This window comes from Mustela lutreola, chromosome 1 (genome assembly GCF_030435805.1).
Source record: "Mustela lutreola isolate mMusLut2 chromosome 1, mMusLut2.pri, whole genome shotgun sequence".
Lineage (NCBI taxonomy): Eukaryota > Metazoa > Chordata > Mammalia > Carnivora > Mustelidae > Mustela > Mustela lutreola.
The window spans coordinates 240,630,572-240,647,481 of NC_081290.1; the positions used below are offsets into that span (position 1 = coordinate 240,630,572).

The window sequence follows — 16,910 nt, forward strand, 5'->3', positions numbered from 1 at the left end:
AAAGGAGAGGAGAGGAGAAGAAAAGAGAGAGAGAGAAAGAAAAAGAGAGAGAGAGAGAAAAGATGGAAGAAAGGAAATACCCATGGCTTATGCCCATGATATACTTATACAAGAATGTTCCTAGCAGCTTTATTTGTAACAACCCAAAACTGGAAACAACCTAAATGTCCTTTAATAGAACAATGGATCAACAACCTGAGTTATATCCATGCATTTGAACACAATTCAGCAGGTGCCTGGGTGGCTCAGTGGGTTAAGCCTCTGCCTTAGGCTCAGGTCATGGTCTCAGGGTCCTGAGATAGAGCCCTGCATCAGGCTCTCTGCTCAGCAGGGAGCCTGCTTACCACCCCCTCACCTGCCTCTCTGCCTACTTGTGATCTCTCTCTCTCTCTGTCAAATAAATAAATAAATAAAATCTTAAAAAAAAAAAAAAGAACACAACTAAGCAATAAAAAGAAACTATTTAATACATACAGCCACAGGGATGAATCTCAAAATAATTATGCTAAGTGAAAGAAGCCCCCCAAAAAGCACATGCAGTATATTTATATAAATTTCTACACATACAAGTGATCTGCAGTAACAGAAAGCAAATCAGTGGCTACTCAGGGATAGAGGGTAGTATGCATGCTATAATTTAATAAAAGTTCATCAAAAGATACTTTAGTCCACATTTACTGACATGGAAAACTTTATATTTCTGAGGAAATTAACTTCTGAGAAAAAGAAACTACTCAGCAGCAGTTTTACCTCCTTTTTATAAAAATATTTTGCATATATACATTATGCTCAAGAGGATTCTGAGAGGGTACACAACAAAAATATCAATAATAATTCTATCTGGGGCACCTAGGTGGCTCAGTCATTGAGCATCTGCCTTAGGCTTAGGTCATGATCCCAGGGTCCACTCTTCATCTGGCTCCCTGTTCAGGGAGAAGCCTGCTTCTCCCTCTCCCATGCCCCTGCTTATGTTCTTGCTCTCACTATCTCTCTGTCAAATAAATAAATAAAATCTTTTTTAAAAAATAATAACAATATTGGGGCGCCTAAGTGGCTCAGTGGGTTAAGCCGCTGCCTTCAGCTCAGGTCATGATCTCAGGGTCCTGGGATCGAGCCCCGCATCGGGCTCTCTGCTCAGCAGGGAGCCTGCTTCCTCCTCTCTCTGTGCCTGCCTCTCTGCCTGCTTGTCCTCTCTCTCTGTCAAATAAATAAATAAAATCTTTTAAAAAAAAAATAATAAAAAAATAAAAATAAAAATAATAACAATATTATTATATCTGACTGACATAAATACGGGTGGCATTTTTCTCCCCATACAGGTCTGTTTTTTAAATTTACAACAAACATGGAGATCTCACATAATAAATATATTTGATAAGTAATTGTGGAAGAACAATAGCCCTTTTATCCTCTCTATTCTGAAAATAATTCTCCTTCAAAGTGATGGCTGCCAGAGGAAAGGTGGGGTAGGGTTATGGACAAAATGAGTGAATGGGAGAGGAAGGTAGAGGCATCTAGTTATGGAATTAGTTAATCACTGGAATAAAAGTATAGCTTAAGTAATATACTCAATTGTGATTGTATTACATGGTAACAGATGGTAGCTACACTTGTGGTGAGCATAGTATATCCTACAAATTTGCTGAATCACTATGTTGTATACCTGAAACTAATGTAACACTACATGCCAACTACACTCAAATAAAAATAAAAAATAAGAGATAATTGTCCTTGAAATAAAAGATCAAAGCCAAATGGGAATAGAAAAGTTCTATTTTCACTCTGACAATTTACTAATACAACACCACAGTCCAAACAGCAGGACTATTCTTTTTCTTTGTTGTTACTGCTACTAAAACAATTTTAAAAGCTTTTTATGTACTTAAACATCGTCATAAGCTTCATTCCAAGCTTTGACCTTCTCCACACTATTTTTACACTCTGGTGTCTCGCTTTTATAGTTATCTCTGTTTATATGGCTGTCCTTCTCCCCCTTTCCTCCTGCCCCTGAAGATTTTATTTATTTATTTGAGAGAGAGCGTGAGCAGGGAGGAGAGGGAGAAGCAGACTCCCTACTGAGCAGGGAGCCCAACATGGGGCTCAATCCCAGGACTCGGATCAGGACCTGAGAGCTGAAGGCAGACACTAAACTCCCTGAGCCACCCAGGCACGCCTGTCCTTCCCTTTTCTATGTCCTTTGAATATCTGCGCTCATCAGCACTCCCACCTTATGTTACCTTCGCTTCTTCTCACAGAAAATACCTCATGATTTTTTTAAAATGGTTTCATTCCTTCAAAGAGCGAGACACTAGAAGATTAAAATTTCACCAATTCTACCATATCAAAACATCACATTCAGATGTCTCTCAGCTCTTTTTTTCACTAAAAGTACATAACTCTTTTATAGTTAACTATAAAACACTGCAAACCCTTTCAATGCAGTTACCCAATATTCAACATTTTATGTGCTTCATTTTGGGGTTTTCCCAACACTGTTTTGACCAAACCTTTAAACAGTAAAATAAAATGCACAAATATTTACCATAACAATTTATAATTATTTAATTTTACTTGTATTATATAAAATTTATACATTGAGAGAAAAAAACACATGTGATTCTACCACACTAACACAACTAATTTTGGTATACTTCCTCCCTTTATCTATTTTCATTTCCTTTTATTTCACAACTATAATTACTTTGCATGTATGATTTTGGTATTTGGCTTTTTTCCCCAAATATATCATAATCACCTTTCCATGTGTCTATATGTTCCAACATAACATTTTTTATAATGATCATTATGATATGATATGATCAATGATTTCATTATAATGATCATTATAATGATTCCACTGTTGTTTAAGATTATGGTTGTCTTCAATATTTCATTATAAATAATGCTGTAATAAACATCATCACAGAGTAAGTTTTGCATATTTTATATTATATTCTCAGGTTAGATTCACAGTCTTCCCTACCGTATCACGAAAAAGGTAGAACTTGAAGTGTATTTTTGGTTTTTAGTTTTCTGGTTTTTTTTTTTTTTTTTTTTTTTTAACAACAGAAATTTAGGGGCACCTGGGTGGCTCAGTGGGTTAAAGCCTCTGCTTTCGGCTCCGGTCATGATCCCAGGGTTCTGGGATCAAGCCCCGCATGGGGCTCTCTGCTCAGCAGGGAGCCTGCTTTCCTTCCTCTCTCTCTGCCTGCCCCTCTGCCTACTTGTGATCTCTGTCAAATAAATTTTTTTAAAAAAATTAAACAACAGAAATTTATTCTCTCACAATTCTGGACACTAAAAGTCTGGAACCAAGCTGTTGATTTCTCCTTGCCTCTTCCTAGCTGCTGGTAGGAGGCATTCAACATCAATCTTTGGTGTTTGTTTTTTTTTTAAAGATTTTATTTATTTATTTCAGAGAAAGAGAGAGCATGCAAGCGGGCGGGGGAGGGGGGCTACAGAGGGAGAGGGAGAAACAGGCTCCCTGCTAAGCAGGGGAGCCCAACGCAGGGCTCCATCCCAGGATCACAACCTGACCAAAGTCAGATGCTTGCTTAACCAACTGAGCTATCCAGGCACCCCAGTACAGAAGATTCTGAATAGAGAGGAGAAAGAACATGCAAGACCCTGAATCTGAGCTCTGTGGAAAATTAAAAACGATATATCTCCATAAATGAAAAGAGTAAGAATAAAAATTGGAAATGGGTTGCAACAAGATAATGAAGGAATTTTATTAAGTAGCCAGGGGACACCTGGCTAGCTCAGTTGGTAGAGCATGCAACTCTTCATCTCATGGTTGGAAGTTCAAGCCCCGCAATGAGTGTAGATTACTTAAAAATAAAATCCCTGAGGGATGCCTGGGTGGCCAAGTTGGTTAAGCATCTGCCTTCGGCTCAGGTCATGGTGCCAGGGTCCTGGGATCAAGCCTCACTTCAGGCTCTGCATTGGGCTCTCTGCTCAGCCTGGAGTCCGCTTCTCCCTCTCCCTCTGTGATCTCTCTAGCTTTCACTCTCTCTCAAATAAATAAAATCTTATAAATAAATAAATGAAATGAAATGAAATCCTTGAGTGGTGCCTTGGTGGCTCAGTCAATTAAAAGTCCAACTCTTGATCTCAACTCAGGTCTTGATCTCAGGGTTGTGAGTTCGGCCCCCACACTGGGCTCTTCACTGCGTATAAAGCCTACTTTAAATAAACAAGTAAGTAAATAAATAAAATCTTTTGAGGTTAAAAAAAAAAGGAGACAATGGAGGGCATATGAAGTGTTTTTCTAATCTGAATAATGCACAGGTTAATGTAACTGATAGCTATTTCATAAAACTAATAAAAATCTTAAGGGGCTCTGAATGTGTAAATAGTACTTGTGACATATTTTTATATGGAGACCTATCTTAAACTGTAAGATTATAAAATATCCTCTATATCAGAACTTTTAACTTCCAATCTTTTCAGAATCCCCTTCTAAAAAGTGAGCCAAATTCAAGAGAATGAAAAGACAAGTCATAGACTGGGGGAAAAAATATCTTTAAGCAACATATCTGATAAAGGACTGATAAAGGATTTACCCAAAATATACAAAGAATTCTTAAAACTCAAAACTGAGAAAATGGACAACCCAATAATTTTTAAATGAGCAAAAAATCTGAAGAGACACTTCACCAAAGATGATATGCCGAAAGGGCAAATAAGCATATAAAAAAATGCTCAGCATGTTATTTTATTAGGGCACTGCAAATTAAAACAATGAAATACCATGACACATCTATTAGAATGGCCAAAATCTAAACACTGACATCAAATGCTGACAAGAATATGAAGCAACAAGAACTCTCACTCATTGGTGGTAGGAATGCAAAATGGTACAGCCACTTTAAAAGACTCTTAGACAGTTTCTCACAAAGCTAAAGGCACTCTTCCTATACAATCCAGTAACTGTGCTCCTTGGTACTTACTCAAAAGAGTTGAAAATATATGTCCACACAAAAACCTGCATACAGATGTTTAAAGTAGCTTGATTCATAATTGCTAAAATTTGGAAGCCATTAAGATGTCCTTCAGTAGATAAACAGATTAAACTACTATGGCACATACAGACAATGAAATACTATTCACAGCTAAAAAGAAATGAGCTATCAAGCCATGAAGAGACATACAGGAACCTTAAATACATATTACTAAGTGAAAGACACCAATCTACACATACTACATATACCATAATATCAATTATATGTCATTATGGAAAAAGCAGAACTATGGAGACAATAAAAAAGAACAGTGGTTGCCAGAGGTTAAGAAAGAGGGAGAGATGAACAGAATGCAGAGGATTTTTACGGTAGTGAAACTGTTCTGTATTTTGTTTGGACTTTGGATGATTATATGTTAATTTAGGTTCATCAGCTGTAACAGATGTCCTGCTCTGGTACAAGATGTTGGTAACAGGGAAGACTGTGCATACGAGAGTATAGGGTACGTGGGAACTCTGTACTTTCCCTTCAATTTTGCTATGAAACTCAAACTGCTCTAAAAAGTAAAGTCTATTACTTTTGAAGTAGTTGATGATATCTCAAAAGCACCTATGAGTCCTGTATGCAATAAAACAATGGTTCATCGATGCTTTGGGTTTTTTTCATTTAATGCATTATCAAATCCTAGTGTGATCACAGAGAGAGAAACATCAAAACAAGAATGCCAGAAGCCATCCAAGTTAAGCATCAAAGTCTTGAGATTTACATTACAAGAGTGCATTTGTGTGTTAAAACTTAAATAGTACATATATGATCTATGAATTTTTTATACAAATTTTACTTCATTTTTTTAAAGTTACAAAATAAAAGATAAAATCTGATTTTAAAAATAAAAAAGCATCAAAGAAAACGGTCTTTAGAACTGCAACCATGTGTGTAAATAGGGAGAAGGTAAGTGGAGAATTTAAATACATAATTACTTTACTCAGGACAGAATATCTAAGGAACTGATATGTAATAAATGGCTCTTCAAGGGAAACTGTGTAGCTAGGAGGCAAGAATAGGACAATTTTCATCTGAACTTTGGTATCTTTTTAATTCATGAGGTTTCCTATTCCATTCAAAACAATTTAAAAATGTATATATAGTCATGACCACTTTTAAAGTAAAAATCAACCCAAAAGTCCTGTTAACATTAAACTACCTCAGTTTGAGTGATTAAAGTCTGAACTGATAATTATATCCTTGACATTCAGAAATGTGGTCCTCAAACCAAGCAGCATTAGCATTACCTGGAACTTGTTAAAAATGCTGTTTTTACAGTGGTTATAACAATTGGATAGATGTAGATACATACATACATGTTGAAAGTTGACTTATATACCTAAAATATGTGAATTTTATCATATGTAAATTATAGCTAAAAAAGATAACTTTTTTTAAAGAAAGAAATGGAGAATATCAGGTCTCACCTCTCACTTACTGAATCATAATCTACATTTGTAACAAATCTCCAGTCAGTTCATATCCACATTAAAATTTGAGATGCACAGTTTTCTTTGTTTGTTTGTTTTTTTTTTAAGATTTTATTTATTTATTTATTTTTAATTAACATATAATGTATTTTAGCCCCAGGGGTATATGTCTGTGAATCGCCAGCTTTACACATTTCACAGCACTCACCATAGCACATACCATCCCCACTGTCCATAACTCAACAGATTTTATTTATTTAATAGAGAGAGACACAGTGAGAGAGAGAACACAAGCAGAGGGAGTAGGAGAGGAAGAAGCAGACTTCCCAACCAGCAGGGGGCCCCATGCCGGACTCCAACTCAGGACTCTGGGATCCCGAAAGAAAGGCAGACACTTAACGACTGAGCAACCCAGCCAACCCGAGATGCACAATGTTTTATAGTATTTGTAAATATTAACATAGTTTGACATTGTAGGCAATCGTAACTCAAGTCCTTTTTTTTTTTTAAAAGAAAGAGAGGGAGCTGAGGAGAGGGAGGAGCTTGCAGATGAAGAGGGAGAGAGTTAAGCAGGATCCATGCCCAACACTGGGCTTCATCTCACGACCCTGAGATCACGACCTGAGACACAATCAAGAATTGAATGCTCGGGGCGCCTGGGTGGCTAAGTGGGTTAAGCCGCTGCCTTCGGCTCAGGTCATGATCTCGGGGTCCTGGGATCGAGTCCCGCATCGGGCTCTCTGCTCGGCGGGGAGCCTGCTTCCTCCTCTCTCTCTCTCTCTACCTGCCTCTCTGCCTACTTGTGATCTCTCTCTGTCAAATAAATAAATAAAATCTTAAAATAATAATAATAATAATAAATTAAATTAAATTAAAAAATAAAAAAAATAAAAAATAAAAAATAAAAGAATTGAATGCTATACCTACTGAATCACCCCCGGTACCCCTGAAAGCTCCCCCCCCCCCCCGAAAGCTTTTCTTTAATGTCTCTCAAACTGACTATAAACTCCACACTTAAGAGCAGGGGCCATGTTCATTTTGTGCATTACTGGCACATAACAGAGGCCAGTAAATAATATCAATAAATATTTGCCAGATGAAAGGAAAAAATGGCTCACATTTCCTTACAATTATTACTAAATATTTTATTTTTACCAGAACCCCTTTCTATTCTGGCTTAATATCTACCTATCTTAACCAAAAGGTAGAGCTGAGAGCTTACAGAGAAAAGATTCATAGCATCATTTTGTTATGACTATAATGGAAAAGGAAGAAAAATAGTATCAGCCCTAGCCAATAAAGCAAAGTAGACACACGTACACATTTTTCAGTTGTTTTCTTATTGCAAGAAAGACTATCTTAATTTTTAAAAACACCTTTTTAAGGGACACCTGGGTGGCTTATTCAGGTGGGCATCTGACTACTGATTTCAGCTCAAGTCATGATCTCAGATCATGAGATCAAGTCCCAAGTCAGGCTCTGAGCTGGCCATGGGGCTTGCTCTGGATTCTCTCCCTCCTTCTCCCTCTGTCTCTCTCCCCATCGCAGCTCACACTGTAGACAAAGAAAAAAAAAAAAAAAGCACCTTTTTCAGAGTTGATGTCTCATTTTATTTATTTTTTAAGATTTTATTTATTTATTTGACAGAAAGAGAGAGCACAAGCAGGAGAAGCAGCAGGCAGAGGGAGAGGAAGAAACGGATTCCCTGCTTAGCAGAGAGCCCCATGCAAGACTGGATCCCAGGACCCTGAGATCATGACCTAAGCCAAAGGCAGATGCTTAACCGACTCAGCCACCCAGGTGCCCCTGACATCTCATTTTAACAAAGCAAACAAACCTTGCAAAATAAGTAATACCCAGGAAATCCTGAAATTTTAAAATGATTTTGCAGAAACCTGACTGGGTGTTATGGTCAATAAGCAAAATTACTAGCAAAATTACTAGAATTTCTTTCTGTTTCAAAAGTTTTAAAATAAAGGAGAGTTGCTAGCAAAGAAACAATGATTGGCAATGCAATCACAAAGTTGAAAGGCTGCTGTTTAAATTTAGCTGAATCAGCTCACCTCAGAACACTAAATCCTAAACTATCACGAGGGATGACAGGAAGCTACCTGATTTACACTTCAGAATTCTCAAGAAGTTCTGCAGTTGGCAGTATCAGATACTTCTAGAAACTAAAGGTGAGAACTGTTTAAAAGCCTAGTTAAGAAGCATTTAGATCCCCAGATACTCTCCCCTCTATATATACCTAAGTGACTGTACTTGCTCCAACCCACCAGAAGAGTTGAGATTTACTATCAGGAAAAAATTTAAGGGGCGCCTGGGTGGCTCAGTGGGTTAAGCCGCTGCCTTCGGCTCAGGTCATGATCTCAGGGTCCTGGGATCGAGCCCCGCATCGGGCTCTTTGCTCAGCAGGGAGCCTGCTTCCTCCTCTCTCTCTCTCTCTGCCTGCCTCTCTGTCTACTTGTGATCTCTCTCTGTCAAATAAATAAATAAAATCTTTAAAAAAAAAAAAAAAAAAAAAATTTAAAAGAGTATTCTCCTAAGTATTCCTATGGGAATACTTAGCATTTGAGAGCAGGGATATCAAAACTGAAAAGAGAGGGAGTTATGTAAAAGTTTACATAGTGAATTCTGCAAACTCAAATCTTCCTCTACCCCACTCCCCAAATTCTGGCAACTAAATCTGTATCTCCCAGCAGGAAATAAAAAGATCTTTCTCCGGCGGCGCCTGGGTGGCTCAGTCATTGCTCGTCTTCCTTCAGCTCCAGTCATGATCCTGAGGTCCTGGGATCAAGGCTTGGGTCGGGCTCCCTGTTCAGTGGGAAGCCTGCTTCTCCCTCTCCCATACCCCCTGCTTGTGTTCCCTCTCTCTGTGTCTCTCTCTGTCAAATAAGTAAAATCTTAAAAAAAAAAAAAAAAAAAAACTTTCTCCAGTAACTCTTGACAAACCAAAGGTAAAAATATTAAAAACAAAGGAAGTTATCAAACCCGATCCCAGCATGATCACCCATTTTTAACCAATGGTGAGCTCAACAGTCCAAAACCTCACAATTAACTACAATATTAGGAGAAAGCTAAAGAAAGCTTCTAACATGAAAGATTAAAACAAAAGTGAGGGGAGAAGCTAGAAAAAAAAAGACTTATTCAAGGAAACAAAAACATTTTTTAACATCAGTAATATCTTTAGACATAAGAGAAAATACTGCAACCATTATAAAAAGAACCAAATGCTATGAAAAGGAATATTAAGAGACAAAAGAGCTGTTGAAATAGTTTTAATGACAGTAGAAATGAATAGGAAATGGAAGAAAAAGAGAAGAAACTAAAAGAATAGTAAAAAGAATAAGAACAGCAAAAAAACAACAACAATAAACCAGGGACACCTGGATGGCTCAATTGGTGAAGCATCTGCCTTTGGATCAAGTCATGATGGGGGCGGGTGGTATTCTGGGATCAAGTTCTGCATGGGGCTTCCTACTTAGCCGGGAGTCTGCTTCTCTGTCTCCCTCTGCCCTCCCCCTCCCCTCTGCCCTCCCCCTCTCTATCTTGCTTGTCCTCTCTCTCTGTCAAGTAAATAAATAAAATCTTAAAAAACAAAAACCAAAGAGTTTAAAACAAGGCTTCCAGAAAAAGAAGAGAAATGGTGGGAATGGAAGGACTTACAATCACAAGCTACCAGTTTGGAAGAGCCTACTGTAGGTCTAGAATAATGAATACAAAAAGACCCACTAAAAGCCACAAAGTTTCAAGAACAGGAACACATGTAAGATCCCCAAAATTCTGTGGGAGGGAAAACACCACCACATAAAAGACTGCGAATCCAAGTAGCACTAGATCCTCTGCAATCTTGAAATATAAAAAAAAAAAACAATGGATCAATAACTTCAAACTTCTGAGGAAAAATTATTTATAGTTAATCCAAATTATCAATCACGAATAAAAACATTTCAGTCATGCAAGCCCTCAGTAATATTACTTCCTTTGTACCCTCCCTTAGTGAAGATGCCCCTAGAAGATATACTTCAACAAAATTAAGGGGAAAAAAAAAAGAGGTGAGATCCAAGAATAAAGAGATCTAACACAAAGAAGAGAAAAAAAGGCAATCCTCAAAATGATGGAGGAAGATAAATTCCAGGACATCTGTGGTGCATCATACAAAGCAATCAATACAGATTAAAGCATCTCAAAAGGCCCAAGGAGAGAGATTTTAGATAACTGGCAGAACTAGTTGAGTTTGAAATGAACAACAAAAGATTATTATTAAAATATTATTAAGTTGATTTACACAGTCAAAATGAAAGCACTGAATACTGACTTCACCAAAACTACAATGTAACAAGATAACAGGAAGATGCTAGGTGAGTGGGAAGTGTGTCTGAGCCGGCAGGCAAATGTAATAGATTAGGTCAATCCCCATTTTCATAACAAGAAATCAAGAAATATAGTCAAATATTTTAATCAAAAAAAAAAAAAAATAGTAGTAGGGGCGCCTGGGTGGCTCAGTGGGTTAAAGCCTCTGCTTTCGGCTCGGGTCCTGGGATCGAGTCCTGCATTGGGCTTTCTGCTCAATAGGGAGCCTACTTCTTCCTTTCTCTCTCTCTGCCTGCCTCTCTGCCTACTTGTGATCTCTCTCTCTGTCAAATAAATAAATAAAATCTTTGAAAAAAAAGTAGTAGTAGGATTTCTTTACAAACATGAAGGCATATTCCTTAGGGCTAGGTTGGGCTGCAGGAGACCAGAAACCTCAAGAGCTTAAAATGGAATTTTTTTTTCTCTTCCACATAAATGAAGTAATTTTAGGACTGGTATGGCGAATCCATGATTATCCTTTCATTCTCAATCTTTAACATAATAGTTTGTACTTCCCAGTCCAAGATAGCAGCTCAAATTCCAACTATAACATCCACCTTTTTTTTTTTTTAGTTTCATTTATTTATTTGCCAGAGAGAGAGATCAGAAGTAGGCAGAGAGGCAGGCGGGGGGGTGGGGGGAAGCAGGCTCCCTGTTGAGCAGAGAGCCCAGTGTGGGGCTTGATCCCAGGACCCTGAGACCACGACCTAAGCCAAAGGCAGAGGCCCAACCCACTGAGCCATCCAGGCGCCCCAAACATCCACCATTTTTTGTTAAAAGATTTCATTCATTTATTTGTCTCAGAGAGAGACAGAAAGTACAACCAGGGGCTGTGGCAGGCAGAAGGTGAAGCAGGCTTCCCCTAAGTAAGGAGGTGGACAGAGGACTCGATTCCAGGACCCTGGGATCATGACCTGAGCTGAAGGCAGTTGTTTTAACTGACTGAGCTACCCAGGTATCCCTAACATCCACCTTTTAACCAGCAGGAAAGAAGGTTAATGAAGGCTCTGCTCCTTACTCTTAAAAAACACCTCCCAGAACTCATAGGTGACTAACTGTTCAGTACTTAGTCATACTGCCACAACTAGCTACAAGAAGACTGCAGCATGTCTACATTCCAGGTAGCAATTACCCTGCTAAAAACCAGAGGCTCTATTTCTGAGGAAGGGGGGGACAGCCAGTAGCCTCTGCTACGAGCAGTAAATATCAAAAGAATCAGCTTTAAAAGTTTCCAGAGTTGCCTCTGGGGATGAGAAAATCAAAAGGGGGTGATGACAGAGTAGTGGAGAACAATACTGGGTTTTTAATATGCTTCGGAGAACTATTCGATTTTAAGCTATAAGAATATATAACTTGATTTTTAAAAATGTTTAAAGAATCATGGGGGGGGGGCGCCTGGGTGGCTCAGTGGGTTAAGCCACTGCCTTCAGCTCAGGTCATGATCCCAGGGTCCTGGAATCGAGTCCTGCATCGGGCTCTCTGCTCAGCAGGGAGCCTGCTTTCCTCTCTCTCTCTGCCTGCCTCTCTGTCTACTTGTGATCTCTGTCAAATAAACAAATAAAATCTTTAAAAAAAGAAAAGGAAAGAAAAGAAAAGAATCATGGGAAAAGTAAGTAGGAACAGAGCCACAACTTCTGTTTCTGAAAACGTCTTTTTTTTTTCTTTTGGGGGGGTGCAACAGATAGAGGTAAGAACTGTATAAAATCAAAAGTAAGCCGGGGGCGCCTGGGTGGCTCAGTGGGTTAAGCCGCTGTCTTCGGCTCAGGTCATGATCTCAGGGTCCTGGGATCGAGTCCCGCATCGGGCTCTCTGCTCGGCGGGGGGCCTGCTTCCCTCTCTCTCTCTCTGCCTGCCTCTCAGTCTACTTGTGATTTCTCTCTGTCAAATAAATAAATAAAATCTTTAAAAAAAAAAAAAGTAAGCCATATCAGTACAGTAGTGCCCAGTCTTTAAGGCAGTGATTTTAACTACTTAGAATATTTTTTTTTTAGGCAACACAAGCTCAGGGCAGGCCTGGTGGGCAGCAGAAAGGAAGGCAAGTTGGAATGTGCTTAGCTGGACGCCACAGCTGTGCAGCCATGAATCTGTAGCGGCTGCGGAAGTGTACTGGCCAGTAGGTGGACCAGCCACAGTATCAAGGTGCTCTATTCTGTGCAGAAAAGAGGCTTCACTCCCTCACAAGGAACTCCAAGACATATATTGGTTGTCTATGTCTTTATCTGACAGCGCAGTATCACAGAGCAGCTCATATACTTCTGTCACAAAACCAGACAAACCGTATCAGCAGGCTCTTGATATTCTTGATAAGGAGAAGCCAATCAACTAAAGGTTATCTGAGAAATACCTGATAAAAGTGGCTGTAAAGACCCCTCCAATGACTGGAAAATGCCATAGTCCTCGAATAAGCTCCATTTGTCTCTAACAGGGAAAATCTCAGATGCCCTGGATAACCCTGCCCTAGCAACCTATACTTACAAAGACATTTTGAAACTCCATGCCTACTGTTTTGAAGCATTTGCTCTTCTATTGTCACACTACATGTTGACAGCCTAAGGAAAAAATTAACTGCCTGAGTCACTACCTCTTAACATTGCTCTGAACTGAAGAACAAGAATTGCTATGCTTCCTATTTGAGAACACATTTTTAAGTATAATAATCCTAGTGAAACTGTACTCCCTGCTTATGTAGATGGTTTGCAAGAGAATGTGGATGTGATAGTGTCTTTAGCTAAAAGACATTATTATAATTGTGATTTTTTAAATGTGCTACAGGGGCACCTGGGTGGCTCAGTGGGTTAAAGCCTCTGCCTTCGGCTCAGGTCATGATCCCAGGGTCCTGGGATCGAGCCCCACATTGGGCTCTCTGCTTGGCGGGGAGTCTGCTTCCCCTCCCCACCCCCCACCTGCCTCTCTGCCTGCTTGTGATCTCTGTCAAATAAACAAATATAATCTTTTTTTACAATTTATTTATTTATTTGACAGACAGAGAGCACCAGTAGGCAGAGAGGCAGGCAGGGTGGGGGGAAGCAGGCTCCCCGCCGAAGCAGAGAGCCCGATGCTGGACTCGAGCCCAGCACCCTGGGATCACGACCTGAGCCAAAGGCAGCGGATTACCCACTGAGCCACCCAGGCGCCCTAAACAAATAAAATCTTTAAAAAAAATTTATTTTTAATGTGCTACAAACTGGACACCTGGGTGGCTTAGTCGGTTAAACATCTGACTTGATTTCCATTTAGGTCATGATCTCAGTGTTGTGAGATGGAGCCCCACGCAGGGCTCCCCCATGACAAGGAACCTGTTTAAGATTGTATCTCTCCCTCTCCCCCCTCCCCCACCCACCACACGGTCAGCATGCTCAATGGTTGGATGGATGGATGAATACATGAATGAATGAATGAATAGTGCTACAAGCTTACTTCTGTAGTAATGGTGAAAGATTCTTTCCATGCAAACTATTTACCTGAACTTACAAGGGACACTTGTAGAACTGAATAAAGCAAATGAACTTTTGTCTTTCTCATTAATTGGTGTTCAATCCTGTGTCTTGTTTTGCAGTGGGATGCTATTATCTCATGCTTGGTCATAAATATGAACTTGCCAGAAGGTATCTCAGCGAAATAACAACAGTTGAGAAGATGTACAGGCCAGTGTGGGTAGCATACAGGCACTTGTGTGCAGCTGAGGGTGAGCATGACCAGGCCATGGTTGCTTACTTCATAGGAGTGGAGGTGATGAAAGGGTCATTTGCCAATGCTCTACACTGGATTATAATATGGGACTGACCAACAACTCAAAATTGGCTGAAAGATTCTTTGGCCAAGTGCTAAATTTTGCACAAACTAAGCATTGCACTAGAACATCCTTTTGTTATGCACAAGGTTGGTATGCTTGCATTTCAGAATGGAGAATGGAAAACAGAACAAAGGTTTCTTGATGCTCTGGAAAAAATTAAAGCAACTGGGAGCAAGGTAACAGATGACAAATGGAAACCTTTGTTGAACAACTTGGGACATGTCCACAAGAAGTTTTAAAAAGTATGCCAAGGGGGCGCCTGGGTGGCTCAGTCATTAAGCGTCTGCCTTCAGCTCGGGTCATGATCCTGGGGTCCTGGGATCGAGCCCCACATTGGGCTCCCTGCTCAGCAGGGAGTTTGCTTCTCCCTCTCCTGCTCCCCCTGCTTATGTTCCCTCTCTCGCTGTGTCTCCCTGTGTCAAATAAATAAATAAAATTTTTTTAAAAATTATGCCAAGGCACTGGATTATCACCATCAGGCACTGGTGTTAATTCTTCAGAACTCATCCACTTAGTCTGCGATGGGGTATATCCACAGTCTGACGGGCAAATTTGAAAATGATGTTATAACCACAAAGCCCTTAGTTTCAAACAATATTTTCTGTTGCAGTGCTTGGTTATTACACTGAAATGTACATTGGTGATTCTGAAGCTTACACTGGAGCAGACATTAAAGACAAATTAAAATGTTATGGGGTGCCTGGGTGGCTCAGTGGGTTGAGCTGCTGCCTTCGGCTCGGGTCATGATCTCAGGGTCCTAGGATCGAGTCCCACATCAGGCTCTCTGCTCAGCGGGGAGCCTGCTTCCTCCTCTCTCTCTCTCTCTGCCTGCCTCTCTGCCTATTTGTGATCTCTCTCTGTCAAATAAATAAATAAAATCTTTAAAAAGTAAAATAAAATGTTATGAATTTGATGTGCATCACTGAAAACACCAAAAAAAGCTACTTCACTTCCAAAGGATTTCAGAAAATTTGTAGTAGGAAAACAGATTGCGGAGGAAACGGGGTTTGCACTACTGGAAAACTCCAGATTCCAGAATTTCCTTGGCAGAAACCTTTGAAACTGAAATGAATTAAAGTGACATGATGTTAAGAGACATCTATGTCAGACCACAGTTGATGATTCCAAACAGGTCTCAATTCCATTTTGTCTTGGGGTAAGTCAGTGATTCCTCAGATCCTTGCCATGCCTAAGAACTTCCCATTTCTTTCTTTCTTTTTTTTTTAAGATTTTAATTATTTATTTGACACAGAGAGAGAGAGAGAGAGAGAGAGCGTGCACAAGCAGGGGGAGTAGCAGACAGAGGGAGAAGCAGGCTCCTCGCTGAGCAGGGAACTCCATCCCAGCATGCCAGGATCATGACCTGAGCTGGAGGCAGATGCTTAACTGACCGAGCCACTCAGGCACCCCAAATTTCTCACTTTTTTAAAAGATTTTATTTATTTATTTATCAGAGAGAGAAAGAGCCAGCAAGCACAAGCAGAGGGAGCAGCAGGCAGAGGTAGAAGCAGGATCCCCGCTGAGATGGGAGCCCAATGTGGGACTTGATCCCAGGACCTTGGGGAGCCCAAGGGAGCCACTTAACCAACTGAACCACCTAGGTGTCCCAACTTCTCACTTTTTAACAGGAATCCAGACTATACCTTTACATTTAGGTATGGAGACCTGCCATATAGACTGGATTATACACACCTTAGCAATAGATATTTTCTGATTCTACAAAGTAATTACACACAGAGGAATAAAGAAGGTAAATTGTCAAAAAAAAATTTTTTTTTCTTTTTTTAAAGCTTCTGTTTGGGGGCGCCTCAGTGGCTCAGTCATCAAGAATCTGCCTTCAGCTCAGGTCATGATCCCAGGGTCCTGGGATGGTGCCCCACATCAGGCTCCCTGCTCAGCAGGAAGCCTGCTTTCCCTCTCCCACTCCCCCTGCTTGTGTCCCTGCGCTCTCTCTCTCTTTCTCTGTCAAATCAATAAATAAAATCTTTTTTTAAAAAAAACTTTAAAAAAAAGAGCTTCTTTTTGTTTCTGACTGTGTTCCTGATTCTTTTTTTTTTTTTTAAAGATTTTATTTATTTATTTGACAAACAGAGATCACAAGCAGGCAGAGAGGCAGGCAGAGAGGAGGAAGCAGACTCCCTGCTGTGCAGAGCCTGATGCAGGCCTTGATCCCAGGACCCTGAGATCATGACCTGGGGCCAAAGGCAGAGGCTTAACCCACTGAGCCACCCAGACACCCCGTGTTCCTGATTCTATTGAGAAACAAAAAGTTATAACAAATCTCTAAATCACAGAATCTACCAATACTTAAATATTAATCGGGGC

General features: G+C 39.9%; 1 protein-coding gene and 1 pseudogene across 2 annotated transcripts in view; one reads left to right on the forward strand and one right to left on the reverse strand.

The window, feature by feature from the left end:
• SBF2 (SET binding factor 2) overlaps window positions 1-16,910 on the reverse strand; it is a 479,243-nt gene that overhangs the window by 419,537 nt on the left and 42,796 nt on the right. The window lies entirely within an intron of this gene.
• LOC131809176 (cell division cycle protein 16 homolog) lies at window positions 12,871-15,704 on the forward strand (annotated as a pseudogene).